The 14,133-nt window shown below is 39.1% G+C and overlaps 1 protein-coding gene across 6 annotated transcripts in view; it reads right to left on the bottom strand.

The window, feature by feature from the left end:
• REPS1 (RALBP1 associated Eps domain containing 1) overlaps window positions 1-14,000 on the bottom strand; it is a 63,136-nt gene extending 49,136 nt beyond the window's left edge. For 4 of the 6 annotated variants that reach the window (XM_035899808.1, XM_035899809.1, XM_009644322.2 and 1 more), the window contains exon 1: window positions 13,910-13,999. The gene's annotated coding sequence lies outside the window, so the exon portion shown is untranslated. Of the gene's footprint in view, window positions 1-13,909 lie in introns of all 6 variants that reach the window. The other 2 variants (XM_035899810.1, XM_009644321.2) reach the window with 2 other exon arrangements.
• Between the last annotated feature and the right edge of the window lie 133 nt (window positions 14,001-14,133).

Here is a 14,133-nt window from a genome sequence, read left to right as displayed (position 1 = left end):
CCTGGAAACATTCAAGGCCAGGTTGGACGGGGCTCTGAGCAACCTGATCTAGTTGAACATGTCCCTGCTCCTTGCAGGGGGGTTGGGACTAGATGACGTCTGAAGGTCCCTTCCAACCCAAAACATTCTATGATTCTATGACATCACTGCTTTTCTCTCTTCAACCACAGTTCAAGTCTTTCCATCACAGCAGACAGTCTGTTTGACAACTACCTTTAGTAAATCCATGCCTGCTAATCCTAATTACTGTTTTCACCTTCATATGCCTAGAAATGGCTTCCAAGTAGACTTGCTCCACAATTTTTCAGGGACTGAAATGCAGCAGACCAGCCCGCAGTTCCCCAAATCAACCTTCCTGCCCTTCCTGAAGATGGCTGCAACATCTTTCTCCAGTGACTAAGGCCCACCCCAATCTCTACAACTGTTCAAAGAGAAAGCTGACTTGCAATGACATTAGTTAGTGCTCTCAGCACCCTCAGAAGCATCCCATCTAATCCCATGAACTCAATATTTCTCAACAGATTCATCAATCTTCTTGTACTAGCTTCTCTCCTCCTTCAATCCCATCTCCAGGCAAAGGCCCATGAGACCTTAACTGTGAAGATCAATGCAGAAAAGGCACTGAGAATCTCAGCCTCATCTGCATCCATGGGCACTAATTTCTCTCCTCACCCTTCCCACCAGAGCTCAGTCAAGTTCCCTGTTTGGCAAATCCAGTCTCTTGACACATCTGTTCATTTTCATAACTACTGGGATGGATTGTTACTGGGCTTAGAGAAAGCTGTCCTGAGAGATTTCCTGGCTTTCAGAGGACACAGTTCAGAAGGCCAGAGGAGTCCTGCTTGCAGACAAGCTCCAACTGAAAGAGTCAGCTACATTTTCACATAGCAGCAACTGAACCACATGATCCACAAGTTAGTCTGTATGCTGAAGCATACAGACTAACTGAAACAGGAAATAGATTTTGGTAACTCCGTACAATCAGACAAATGGATGGGTTTATTAACTACAGCTGAGCTAGATATGGCTCAACAAAAAGCTGCTTGGGTATTTCCTTACCAGGCACCAGGATTCTAGGACCTCATAAAGATAAGCCATTGTAAAACCTGTGACAGGAAGGTGCAGGAAGTTGACGAGTCCCAAAGAAGTGCCAAGAGGATCAGCAGGTCTAGGGCTGTGCATGCAGCTCAAATCTGGCTGAACAAAAGCTAGCTGCATTAAATCCCTTGGCTATGTCTGCATTACGCTTCCCACATTGTCCTACAGCACCTCTGTTACTTGTATTTTCCCATTATAGTGTTTATGCAGCATGATATCTGGACAGAAGTCAGGGTATTTTCTAAAGTTTGTTACCTAAAAGAAAACAATTCCATATAGTTGAATACAGTACATTAGTTTCAGTAGGTTGGTTGGACTGCAAAAAGTGCCACAAGGAAAGAAGAGCACCTAAATTGACAGGTTACAATTCAAACAAAAACTTTGAGGCATCAACATCTAAAATAAATTGCCTGTACCCAACCTAATGCCAAAAATAATTACACTAAGTTTCAATAACTGACAGAACTAAAGCAGTGAAGATTCAAGAGACAGCTAGCAATCAAAACCAGTGCGACAGCAAGAACTATTCCTTTTTTTTTTAAAGCACTGTATCCTGGAAGACTGATGTACTTGACTACACCTAACACAGAAAAAGCTTATGGATCCTGAGCCCAGCATTGAGAGATGAATAACTGAGCAGACTCTGGAAAAGCTTCTTATGAAAGGAAGCAACGATGCAGGCATTTGGAGCCTATGAAATCATTAGGCAGAAATGGCTTTGGGCAATTTCAAGGCCAGTGCTGGACTACAAATTATCTTGTTTGGAGCTAGTTGGTACTGCCAGATTGAAAAAAAACCTTCAGTTAAAACTGAATTAGTAATTAAGCAGATGTGAGCATCAAGAAAAGGAAAAAGCTAAGGATACAAAAAAAACCAACAAAAAAGCATACGCTTATGCTGCTGAACAAGTAGCTGTCATATTCCCACCCATAGCTAGCTAAAAGAGTCCTCTGTTTCAAACACAGAATTTAACCCAATCAGAAACATTACTGGAGGTTGAGTAAAATTGTTAAATGCAAACATTTAGTGGAGACTCCTCTGCTGACTGACAGCATGCTTGAACATACTCAAAACAGCCTACGTATAAACTCACTGAAGGAGGATAGTAAAGAGGTAATAAGCTATACCGACAGGGGAGGGGAGGGTGGGATGGATAACAGAAAAAATAATCAAGTGACTGGTTCTTTGAGATTTATGTTTAGGGTTTCATCTATGTAGGAAGAGAAAGGATAAGGAATTTCCTTAAACTCTTTGAGGAATGCAGAACTATCTCCAAGACAAAATGCTCCATGACTGTTTTAATCTCCTCAGATATGAAGATCCTGAGGTCACACTACTGCAATTAACTGGATTAAGGCCAACAACTCTGTGAAGCTCCAGAATTGCTGGAAGCTGTTGATATAGAAGAAAAGAACACCTCAGTGCAGTAGCTGTAAATTATGAAATTGCACACTCAATCATCATACTGCAAAGTAGTAACAGCAGCATCAACAATATCAGGAGTTGGTACAGATCAGACATGCATAGAAAGCAGTATGTTGACAATGGGCACCATTTCAAACACATACATTCTAGAACTCTTAAAAATAGTAACTCAGAACAAATAAGAAGTCCTTGAACTTGGAAAGGTTTGTGAACCAAAAAAACTTAAGACTTGAGAACTTTTAAAAATTCCAGGTGAAGTGGAACCAATCACATCTTTATCAAACATGGTGAAACACATTTTCCAGAACTCGGAAACCTCTTTGGGAGAGTCTTCCAGCACATCACAGTCCCCCCAACCCCAGGTTCTTCTACGAGGCAAATCAAGCCCGTTATCTGTAGGCATTATTCATACAAAAGCTTCAATGGTAAAAAAATAAATGAAACAACATGCATACCACCTACATAGTAAAGATAAATATTTCATCTGCTTGGAGAGAGTTACTGAAGTACCTACTGTTCCATACCAGAGGGTGGTAAGAGGCAAGACTTTAAGAAAACTTTTGAGGGCTGGAAGTTACAATACACATCATATATGCTGACAGGAGAGAGGGGTGAGCAAACTCAAAGGAGGACCTTTTGTATCACCTCATCCAAACTAGGACATTAACACAAGCCTATCCACTTAAAAAAAATCATATTGATACGAAGCAAGAAAGAATATGCATTTTGGTGCTGATTTTACTAGCACATTCTTAATTTGAGGTACTTTAGTAGTCCTACTGTGACTTCACAGGAATTTTCATGTTTGTGTTTTTGATGCAAGACTTTTTTTTTTTAATTAATACACTCAGAGTAATCCTATGTAGAATCACAGCATCGTTGAGCTTGGGGAGGTCCTCTGGAAATCATCCACTCCACTCCCGCTGCTCAAAGCAGACTCAACTACAGCAGGTTGCTTAGGGCTGTGCCCAGTTGGATTTTGAGTATATCCAAGGAGGGAGACTCTACAACCTCCTTGAGCAACCTCTTCCAGTGTTTGACCACCCTCACAGTAAGAAAGTCTTCTCTTACGTTTAATTGAAACAACCACCAGGAACAATATCATAAATCATGGACCAGAGGTGCAAGACAAGTTTTCATGTTCATTTTACAGTGTTTGATAGAATCTTGAGTTAAACCAGACCATATGAATATACTTGTGCTTCAGCATTTAGTATATTTTTTAGTTTCACTATGCATATTGACAATAACCATGTAATGAAAAGCAATACATTTAAAAAAACCCTAATGGTTTACTTCAGATAAAAAAAGCTAAAAATTTAAAAATAACCTGCCTTCAGTTTTAGATTTAATAATAATTAACTACAATCACAGACTGATTCTGATTCACAGTTTAAAATGAAAAACATAATGTCTACAATGTTATTTCTGTATCCCATATGCAGCAATTCATTGATGAGAATTCTAAAGTTCTTTGCAAACATAAACAGATATGACAGGATGTTTTCCAAATTAAAGTTTTATTGGAATACAGCCTCACATTGGGTACTAGAATACGCTGTCCTACAAAGGTGCTCTACTGAAGTCATATAATCCACTCACCTCAGCTACCACAAAAATTAACCATCTCTACAGTTTAATGTAAACTGGGGACGTATAAGGGAAGTTGAAAAAAATTTCCTAATCATTGTGCTATTGAAGCAGAAAACCTCACCATCACTACACACGAAAGATCCATGAAAACCTCTTTTGTGCTTTTCCTAGATTGAATACCTTTCTTTCCTCACAGTTTGTTACCTTCTAATCTTGTTATTCTGCAACCACGGTTCAATAGATCAACTCCTGTCACTGCATTTATCTCAATCTGTTTCACTAATTGCAGACCACAGCCTGACACAGTTTTCTAACTACAGTCTCTCACCTATCATCAACTGGACAAAGCAATACCGATTAGTTATTCATCAAGAATTTTTAATTTTTCTTCAGAAAAATCTCACTTAACAGGTAGCTTCTCAGGTGCAACAGTTGTTCACACCACTACGTAGCAAGAACAAGACAGAGAACTGACAAAGATCCTTCTTTTGATGAGTTATTTTTAACCAAGTCAAGACTGACCTAGTTCTCTGCAAGGCTCCACAAACTTTGGCACATGGTGGCACAGAAGAAAAAAAAAACCCCACGGAGATAGGACAAAAAAATGCCACTAAAAGAAACAGTCCAGGTATTGCTCTGAATTTCATGTTTTAGCACTGTTAGCAGTACAAGACAAAACATTTAAACAGTCCTAAACCTATCCAAAGATCAGCTGCAAAATGCATTTATGAGGGATATCAAGAACTGCTATATTTAATTCCGTGTGAAGTAGGCAATGTTCATGTGCTGAATAGCAAGTATAATATTACCTCTGATACATTTATCTTATTAGGTACTTAAGCGTAGTAGTAAATACAATCAATTAGTTGATACTAAGAATTGCCAGGCACAGGGTGTATTTGGGACATTGTTGTGCTTTGCTGCATAACAGAACAGTAAGGTCTTCCTTTTAAGTCTTACTGACTGTTCCATGAAGATGGATCTCAGTCAATGCCACAAACCAGGCCTCAGAACACAGGCCTTTAAAGAAATAAAACCAATAGCACTGGAGGACTTCCAAGATGAAACACGGTCTCTGGCAATGAACTATTTTGAGTCTCCTACTGTCTGAGCCTCTCCTAATACTTCTCCACCCTTGATTTTCACACCACATGTATCCACTGTGTTTTAGCAGTCATACGTTTCAATCAAATGAAATTTCAGAATTAATCACATCAGAAATAAAGAAATTAAATAGTTGGTCAAAAAATGACCTAGTCTTTTAAACCTCAGAGGATTGATTCTGCCCCTGTACTTTAGGATCTGTTTTACAAGGATGCCCACTCCCTAAGGGTTGGTAGATTCGGAGTCCTGCTTTCGTTCTGTTAACAGAAAAGCAGCAGACAAAAAGAACAAAATTGAAAACTCTGATTTATGACAGATGGACATAATAAATACATGTTTTAACAAGTGAATATTTTGAACACCACACACACACAAAACCCCACAGAATTTTCACCTACTGCAGTACTTTTTGAACCAGTCGTATTTTAGGTCGTTCCTGACTTCAACCCATCCCAAAAGTAGTCTGCAGCATCTCCTTTTGCTCCTGGTAGCATGTATGTTCATGGTGGATTAGCCTCACTTATCAAAGACTTCCTAATGCTTTCATTTTTCCATTTGCAGTCAAAGTTTGTGGTCTTGCTAACAGCTCCTGCAAAAGCTGTTACAAGCCATACACATGGATCTCACTTGCAGAGCCTCTTATGCAGAGCTCCACTGCTCTCTAGAGGTCAGTGGTTCCCTTTGTGATTTGGCAGTACATAGTAACCACCATCAATCAATCCACAAAGATGAGGCAGATGCACCTTCCATGCAACTACAAAAAAAGTTCAAGATACTGATTTAGAGGGGCCACTTTTCCAAAGATCTAGAGCCATAGACTGTCCTATTCAACTGGAATTCATAAACAAATTATTGCCAAACATCCCCAAAAGAGGACAGAATAAATAAGCATATTAATTTCTGACATGTTCAATAGCACCAACGAAGGAAAATCCAGACAGCCAGATGAACACTCACTTAGAAAGCAACTACTACCCTCCCAAGTAAAAAGTCATATCTAGAAGACTTCAAGGCAGAGTTGTTCTTTGCTTGAATTAAGATTCTCTCTACTGCTGTTCTTCTGGCAGAGTAGGTGCTCATGAGAAAAATATCTTACAAGCAGCAATGGTAATCAAGCAGCAAGAAGAACTGGAAATAAAAAAAAATTTTAAGCAGCAAAAGACAGCCTGGGGACCTACAAGAACCATTTTTAATTCTTGATGCATAAAGAGAGGTTCTTTTAAATGGAGATATTCCACATACCCATCTCCTCTTCCTATGTAACTCTGCATTACAGCTTAACCTAAATAGCTCCTCCCTCCTCTGCTCTCAGCTGCACAGTTCCCCATTCCTGAGCACTAACTGTTGCTCATCTATCTGATCGCACAGTATGATTACTCCACTCAGTAAGCCAGCAAAATGTTGCTGTGTTGGTTATCTGCTCTTTTATTAAACTCAATCTGTATACTGTACAACACCTCAGCAGCTACAAGATACATGTGAACACGTGGCTGGTAGCAATACTTTGTTCATTTGACTTTAAACTTTTTGTAAGGCTGCACCCTCAAGAAGTTGTGTGCTTTGCATTTAAGAGAAGCAGAAAAAGTTGAAGTGAGGCAACTGAACGGAATGTCACATCAAGAACACTTGCAACTCTAACTTCTTTGCCTTGCCCCCAAAAAAACTCCTTAGAAGGGGATGATATATTTACGTATCAGGCTGCTAAGAACTGCCCTCAAAACAAGGGTATATTCATTTCTCATGGTGGTGCCGTGAGGAGTTCAAGCAATAGGAGATAAAGAAACATACTTCAGCAAGAACTCTCGAGGCCTGAGCCGGTCTGTGACCATTTGAGACTCCAGGATGATTCTATAACACTCAAGTGATTGTATTTTCTGTAACAAACTATCGCCGCCAAAGTATCCATATAAGCACCAGGCAAAGATATTTTTCAGCAATAATGTATTTAGTATTTCAAAGTATTAGTCCAATAACAAATGGTGCAAGGGAGGTCACATGGATGTTCTAATTGTGGATATTGTTGAATATTTTTCCTGCAAAATTTCTACTTACGTGCTAAATGCTGAAGAGATCTGCATTTATATAGACCTTCTGATACCTTTCAGACCTCCTTTATAACTGAAGCATTCCAGTGATTGATATTCCTTACTAAATAATTATTTTCTTTCTGTTTTGATTTTAGTATTTTCTCCACAGATCACCTTTTATCAGGTGATCAAACATAAGACAGAAAAGCCTCAAAGAATGAACACAAGACTTCTGGCTTTTTGCTAGTGTAACATGAAGGTTAAGGCATTCTCTGAAGCCAGAATTAGTGGTCATGCTGTGGCTGGGCCAAATAGGATTGTTCAGATCTGGTCTTGTTATTCCTGAGCACTTCGATACAAGTCTACCTGAAGCTACTGTACCCATTACTTTACACTGCTTTCCCATCTCAATCTGTTTTCCTCTGAGCATCAATCTCACAAGCCTTAGTTACATAGCTTTACACTGCTCTCCTCCCACTAAGGCCTTTACTAGTCTTAATACATCTATCAAAGTTTAAACAAACCTCAGTTAAAATTCTAAACCCTGCGTTTTTACAAAGCTACATTTGAGACTCAAAATAGAGCTGCTAACATGAGGTCTTAAATTATTTAAGATGTTTTAATTCAGAAAAAAAACACGCTGTACACACTTATTGCACTAAGAACAGACTTCTACAAAATTCACAACTAACAGTCTGAAGCAGAAGTTAGCAAATTTTACACATCTTGGTCCTGGTCCCCCTTCTCTGGGATTACTGAAGCTGAAAGATACGTTTGAAACTGAGTCTACTAATTGCTCTGTTACTGGAGCAGGAACATTTTAGATGTCAGAAGTCAATCATTCCAGAAATTCAGGTCAGACTGTCATCTTTTCCAAGTCCTTTAACCTATCAAAACACAGTCCCTATACACAGGCAGGCATGCCTAAATTATAATGTATTTTTGTATAACAAGTGCAGGGGATAATTTAACTCTTTAGACACCAACCCCTGTTGGAAAAACAAGCAAGTCACAAAGATGGTCACCAACTCAGTAGTTAGTTTAGAAAGAATGACACTGCTGGCTTAATAATATCCCTATGGTCTAAAGAAATGGTAAAGGAAAAAGAACAAGTGGGAAGTACATTCCTACACTAATCATTACCTGAACTCCAGCGAGAAAAATCTGACAGACAACATATTGCTCCCACACTCACTTCTGACTTCAAAATCATTTAAACAAAGAGCAGAACTCCAACTTGAAGTCTAGGAATTCCACAAGAAGGACTAATCTAAACAGCAAATATTTATGATCTAATAGGTGTGAAACTCATCTATAAAGAACAATATTTTGAAAGCTAGGAAGTATAATTGAAAAGTCATAGAGACTGCCAACAAACTATAATTCCACAGCATCTGCAGTAATATTTACTGAAGATTAGACTAAGATGAAGGTATGTTTGCAATTTTTCGCAGATAGTGGGTGAAGTGCTCACAACTTCTAACACAAAAGAATCATCTTTACAGGTAAAAGATCAAGTTTACAATGCATAATGTTGTACAGCTAACTTGATTCTAAGACAGCTGCATGTACTGAAGGCCCTGATATTTCTGAATAATTTTAGAATTCTATCCAGTCATGTCAGAATGAATATTAATCATCCCTGCTGTCATCTGATGGCACATTTAAAAAGAAAAAAATAAACTGTTTTCAAACAAAGCTGAGCAGCAATACTTGAAATTAGCTGAGTGCTGTGCTGGCATAGGGAATTATGAAGGAATTATTTACTATGTAAGTGACTATACAGTGTGAATGCCAGTCAATTACACTCAGAAACCAGCTGAAAACAAAGATAAGTCTAACAGACCTAATCTTACACCCCTAAAGTTTTGGCATTAACTTCCTGCCTTTTGTTTCAAAACCAGTGATTATTCTCTGACTAAATGCTGCTGAGATATGAGACTACTCAAACTAATTAACTGTAAAGAGAAAACAATCTGGAGCCCACTATAGTCTCTGTGAAGGTAACATCATTAAAGTAAACATTTCTACCAGAATTCCGAACAAAACTCAAAGCACAGTTCACAGGATACAAAGCAGACTAAGAGTAATTTCTGGCACTAACAGAAAGTAGACTGCTTGTATCTCATCATTACAGAGAAACAAAACTAACCTACTGCTCAGCTGAGAAGAAAGAAAAATACTCTATTACAATAATATTTGAGGGGGAAAAAAAATATGTAAGTCACAAATCAGATACTCTTAACTGTGGATCCAAGCACTGTTTGTATTTACAACAGACTTCTAACAGTTCTGATTTCCTAAATGAGAACCAAGATACAGCATGTACAAACATCCTTTAAATATATAAATATTTAAACATTGTATATAAATTATGTATGATTATAATCCTAAACAGCTACAGACTCATCAACTTTATGGTGCTCAGGCTAACAAAATATTAAGAATGAGTAAGAAAAATGCTATAGCTATACATTTCTACAGCGGAAGAATGCCCTAATAGTGACCTGTTGTGAATATTGCCTCAGAAGAAATCTACATTAATTTTATTTTAAAGTGTCATGTAGAAAAGCTGTAAGCTTTAAAATAAAAAATAGAAACCCAAAATGTATTGGTTGGATTCAATTAACTGATTTATTTTTAAAATTTGGGCTTGTTTGCAAATTTAGGTAAAGGTCAGTATTAGGGGAGGAAGGCTTTTTGTATGGCATATATATATTTATTTTTTTTTTAAAAGATCTGAAAGTGCTATGTATTTTTAGATATACTGTAAATCACTGAAAGGAAGGCATGGGATTTGCAGTGTATAAGGCATTCTAACTTCTTACCCCCACCAGTTCTGAAAAGATAATAAATTCAGCAAATTAACCAGAACAAGGCTGAGTCTTCCGCATGTCTCCACTACACAGGTAATCCTAAGCATGCCCCAGCTCAGCTTTCATTTGCAGCAAGCATTTAGTAAATTCTACTGATTTGATAAACAGGCAGACTTTGTGTAGGAAAATTCACTGAAACACTAACTGCAACAATAAAATCAGTGTGAATAAGTTTTTATTTTCTTAGACCCCTTTCTCTCCTACATCCATTCTCCAACAGAGGCACCAACATTTCAAATGAAGAACTGCCATTTCATTTTGTCATGTTCTGCATATGAGTTATAATACCAATATAATCATACTATATGCCACAGATGAGCTCTAGGATCTGAGGAAACTACCATTCCATGCTCTTTTCCCCATGTTTACCAAAAGCTATCACCCCAAGAACAGAAGGCTGCATACGCCTGTACCTTAGCTGTTTCTCAGCAGAGTGCAGAAATCATAGCTGAGGAATGAGGCTTTACACTAAGAGTCTGGACTTTACAACGGGCTGGCTATTATATTAATCCCATGCACAAGTAATGAACTTCACAATACATTTTTTGGCTGACTGTAGCTTTTACAAGCAACTTCACCACCAGTACAGAGGCATGAAGAACTGACTTTAATAGCATGCCTACATTAGCATTTTAGGTCAGATGTAAAACGTCCTTTTGAAACCAACTTCCTGATCACCCTCACTGCTCTGGTTCATACTGGGCAGTCACTCCAGAACAGGCAACCAGATTTCTTTTGTATGAAGCTAACCTAGAAAACACACTCTAGGAGTGCACCTAATGAACCCCAGCTAACACTCAGTCACAACCCGGACCAGGTCAGAACTTGATCAAAGGAACACTTCTGAAATACACACGCAGGGTGGAGGGCAGCTACTCAGCACCACTTGTGTTGTGTCACACTACTTGCTAATACAAACACTGATGGCACATGCAACTGAGCCATGAGTTCAGGCATCTGAGCCAAGTGAAAAGTAACTTAACAAAACCCCCTAACTTTTGGCTGAACAAGCTCCCTGAGCCAGCTCACTCTCTGTTCAAACGAATGTCAGTGCCAGCATAAGGCAGCTCCAGCTTCTAGTGGTTTAAGCTACCACGAAGCCCATGTTAGGTCACAACTGAAATACCCAATTGCTCTAGAAGGAGGAAAGCTCTGCACTTCCCCTCCATCAGCAAATGGTTTCCCTGCCTCTTCCCTTGTGCCAGCACTGACACTCATTCAACCCCGCTGTTAGGGAGACAAAATCAACAAAATAAATGTGATTAATTTTCTGCCTGCATAGCCCCCGATGCCAGCGTACAACAGCATCAAGCAGACACTAGCAGCTCTGCAAGGAGAAGCAGCAGCAGGTGGCTGGGGGAAGACTGAAGCACCTCCTTCAGTGGCAACTCACAATTAGAGTGGTTTAGCTACAGTGTGAAACCACACCCTGCAACCAATTTAAAGACTCATGTCATTGCTGCGAAGTAGTTGGGCTTGTTATCCCAACCCATGCACTTTTATTCACTGTTTTATGCAAACCTTCTACCTTAATGCTAATTTCAAGGAAGTGCACAAAACCGCAGAAATATGGGTTAATAAAGGCTGGTGTTCTCACATGTGCAGTTAAGGTTGTAACACAGTCTGTGGTATTTTTGTTCTGGTAATATGGCTGTCCTTTTGTGGATGTGTATTAAGTGGACATACGGCTTTTTTGGTTTTTTTGTTTTGTTGCTCTGTGAGCATATGATTTGTATACAGCAACTGTGTCAGTCTTCTGTATGTTCATTTATTCCCATTTAATAGGCAGCTGACAAGTGTCCGTTAGAGGCAGAAATGAGAATGATTAGGAACAATTAGACACAGGTATTACCTTTTCCTGTTGCAAGACAGAAATCTCACATAAACATAACTCTTTGCAGGAAAGGTTGCATGTGTATCCAGCCTTTAAACAACAGATTTGCAAGCAAAACAGTTTATGGGTCTAAAAATGCAACTGTCACATTTTAATTTCCAACAGAATCAACTCTAAATTAGTCAAAGGTATCTACCGACCTGTATTACTGAAGAGGAAAAACTCAGAGATACTTCCTCAGGACTTGCTTGGTCCCTGTGAGGTTGAAGAGCAGTAATTTTGCACACCTACGAAGGTACTCGACATTCACGTGACAAGTACTACACTTACATTCCAGGATTATATAAGAATTACCTGAATCAAGTTCCTTTCCCCACAAGCATCAGGTGCTTCAAACAGGTAAGAGCACAGCACCATGTGGTCAAAAGAGGACTCCATCTCCTTCACAGGGTTTCCTTATTTCTTAAGCTATATCATCTTGGTTGGGGTTTTAGTTACATAGTCACAGCTTCTGAAGCATGAAATGCAATTTCCCTTGGAAGAACTCCCATCCAATGTATTCACACCTGTGTTAACCTGACGTACAGCCCTACTTCAAGGAGAACATAAAAATGACTAGACAACTAGATTTTCTCCCTCACAAATACAAGGTACTTTACAGGTAACCAGCAGCAATTGCACAAGATATTCGCCATGGGGCAAACTGCTAAGGGCATTTTGACTTTCTTTGTATTATTTACAGTCTCATTCCTCATGCAATCTAGTATCTTGTTTGCTGTTTTAACCACAAGGTTTTCCTTGAGATCACTACAGTGATAAGCCACGTCTGCTTCTTGAGTTAATTTATTTAGAGCCCGTGGAATGACGCCTGAGTAGTTTCTCTTCTTCAGATGTGATCTACTTTGCAAGAAAATATTTGACCTCCTCTGCAACAGATAAGGATGTAAACTGTGGCCACTTGTATTCAAAGTTTCAAGTCTTTCCAAGTTCTTGCACTAAATCCCTGAATAAAACAAATTCTCTAACACTAGCCTACTATTACTCTTTAGAGTAATCCAGACAAGTTTTATGGAAAATAGATTTTAAATACAACAAACACAAAGATTCACTTTCCTGGGATGATTCTTCTTAAATTGGTTGGCCACACACAAAAAGCAGCAGTGGGTGGCCCTTGAGAAACCTCACTCGTAATACTGAGCATGCAGACTATCTTACCATTAAGTCCAGTCTAGCAAGTCATCAAATAAGAGATTACTAGTTTTACCAGTAAAAAGCATTTCTTATTCAGCACTCTTCCACTTTTTTGCATCTTAAATTAATTGTAACTAATCAAGTCACTCTTGCCCAACCACGTCAACAGTAACCCTAGTTAAGCCTGAGTATTCTCCTGAAATCTGATACTAAATTGCAGAATGCTGAAATTTATGTACTGTATTTCTGGCTACAGTAACATTAACACTTTGTTAAAAAGGCTGCTTATCTCACCACGCTGAGGATGAAACTGCACAAAAGGCAGCACGGCTTTTTAGGTAGAGTTTTACCCACAGCAGCTCAAAAGACTACATAAACTTTAAAGCATTGAACAATGACAGAGGGAACTGCAGAAGCAGCAAATCATGACAAATAGCTGTTCATAAGAATGGTTCATGGGGAATACTTTCCTCACATAATTACACAAGGCACATGAGAGCAGACTTTCCCTTTTCTATGCTGGTAGCCCTGTAATACTGCTACACCTTTTAGACGTAACCTGGCCAAGGAAGTAAGTGCTAAAAGTGTACACATACATATTGCAAGTGTGGGCCAGTGTCATTCTTAGCACTGCATTTTTCTTTGTTAGAAATGTTTTGGCGACTACAGGTAAGTTAATACCTGCCGGGAACTGATGTCCAAAAAAGACTACACAGCTCAGGTGAAGTGGATTAGCGTCAGTAACACCCAGCAATACAAACCCAGATTTCCTTCTGTGTTGCTCTTCATCAGCAGACTGCGGGACGAATCTCCCTCAAATCCCCAAAATGCTCTGGGGTTCTCGCGCTTTGGATGGCCTCTGCCGACACGAAGCAAACAAGACACTTTCCTACCAGTTGCTGGACGCCGCCAGCAGAGATTATCAACAGCCCCTTCCCAGCCTCCTAGTCAGAGGCCCCACAAGTACATTAGCGGGGGCCTGCTA

This window comes from Egretta garzetta, unplaced genomic scaffold (assembly GCF_000687185.1).
Source record: "Egretta garzetta isolate BGI_Z169 unplaced genomic scaffold, ASM68718v1 scaffold397, whole genome shotgun sequence".
NCBI lineage: Eukaryota > Metazoa > Chordata > Aves > Pelecaniformes > Ardeidae > Egretta > Egretta garzetta.
Note: the sequence above shows the minus strand (reverse complement) of the source record. Positions and strands in the feature narration are given on the sequence as shown.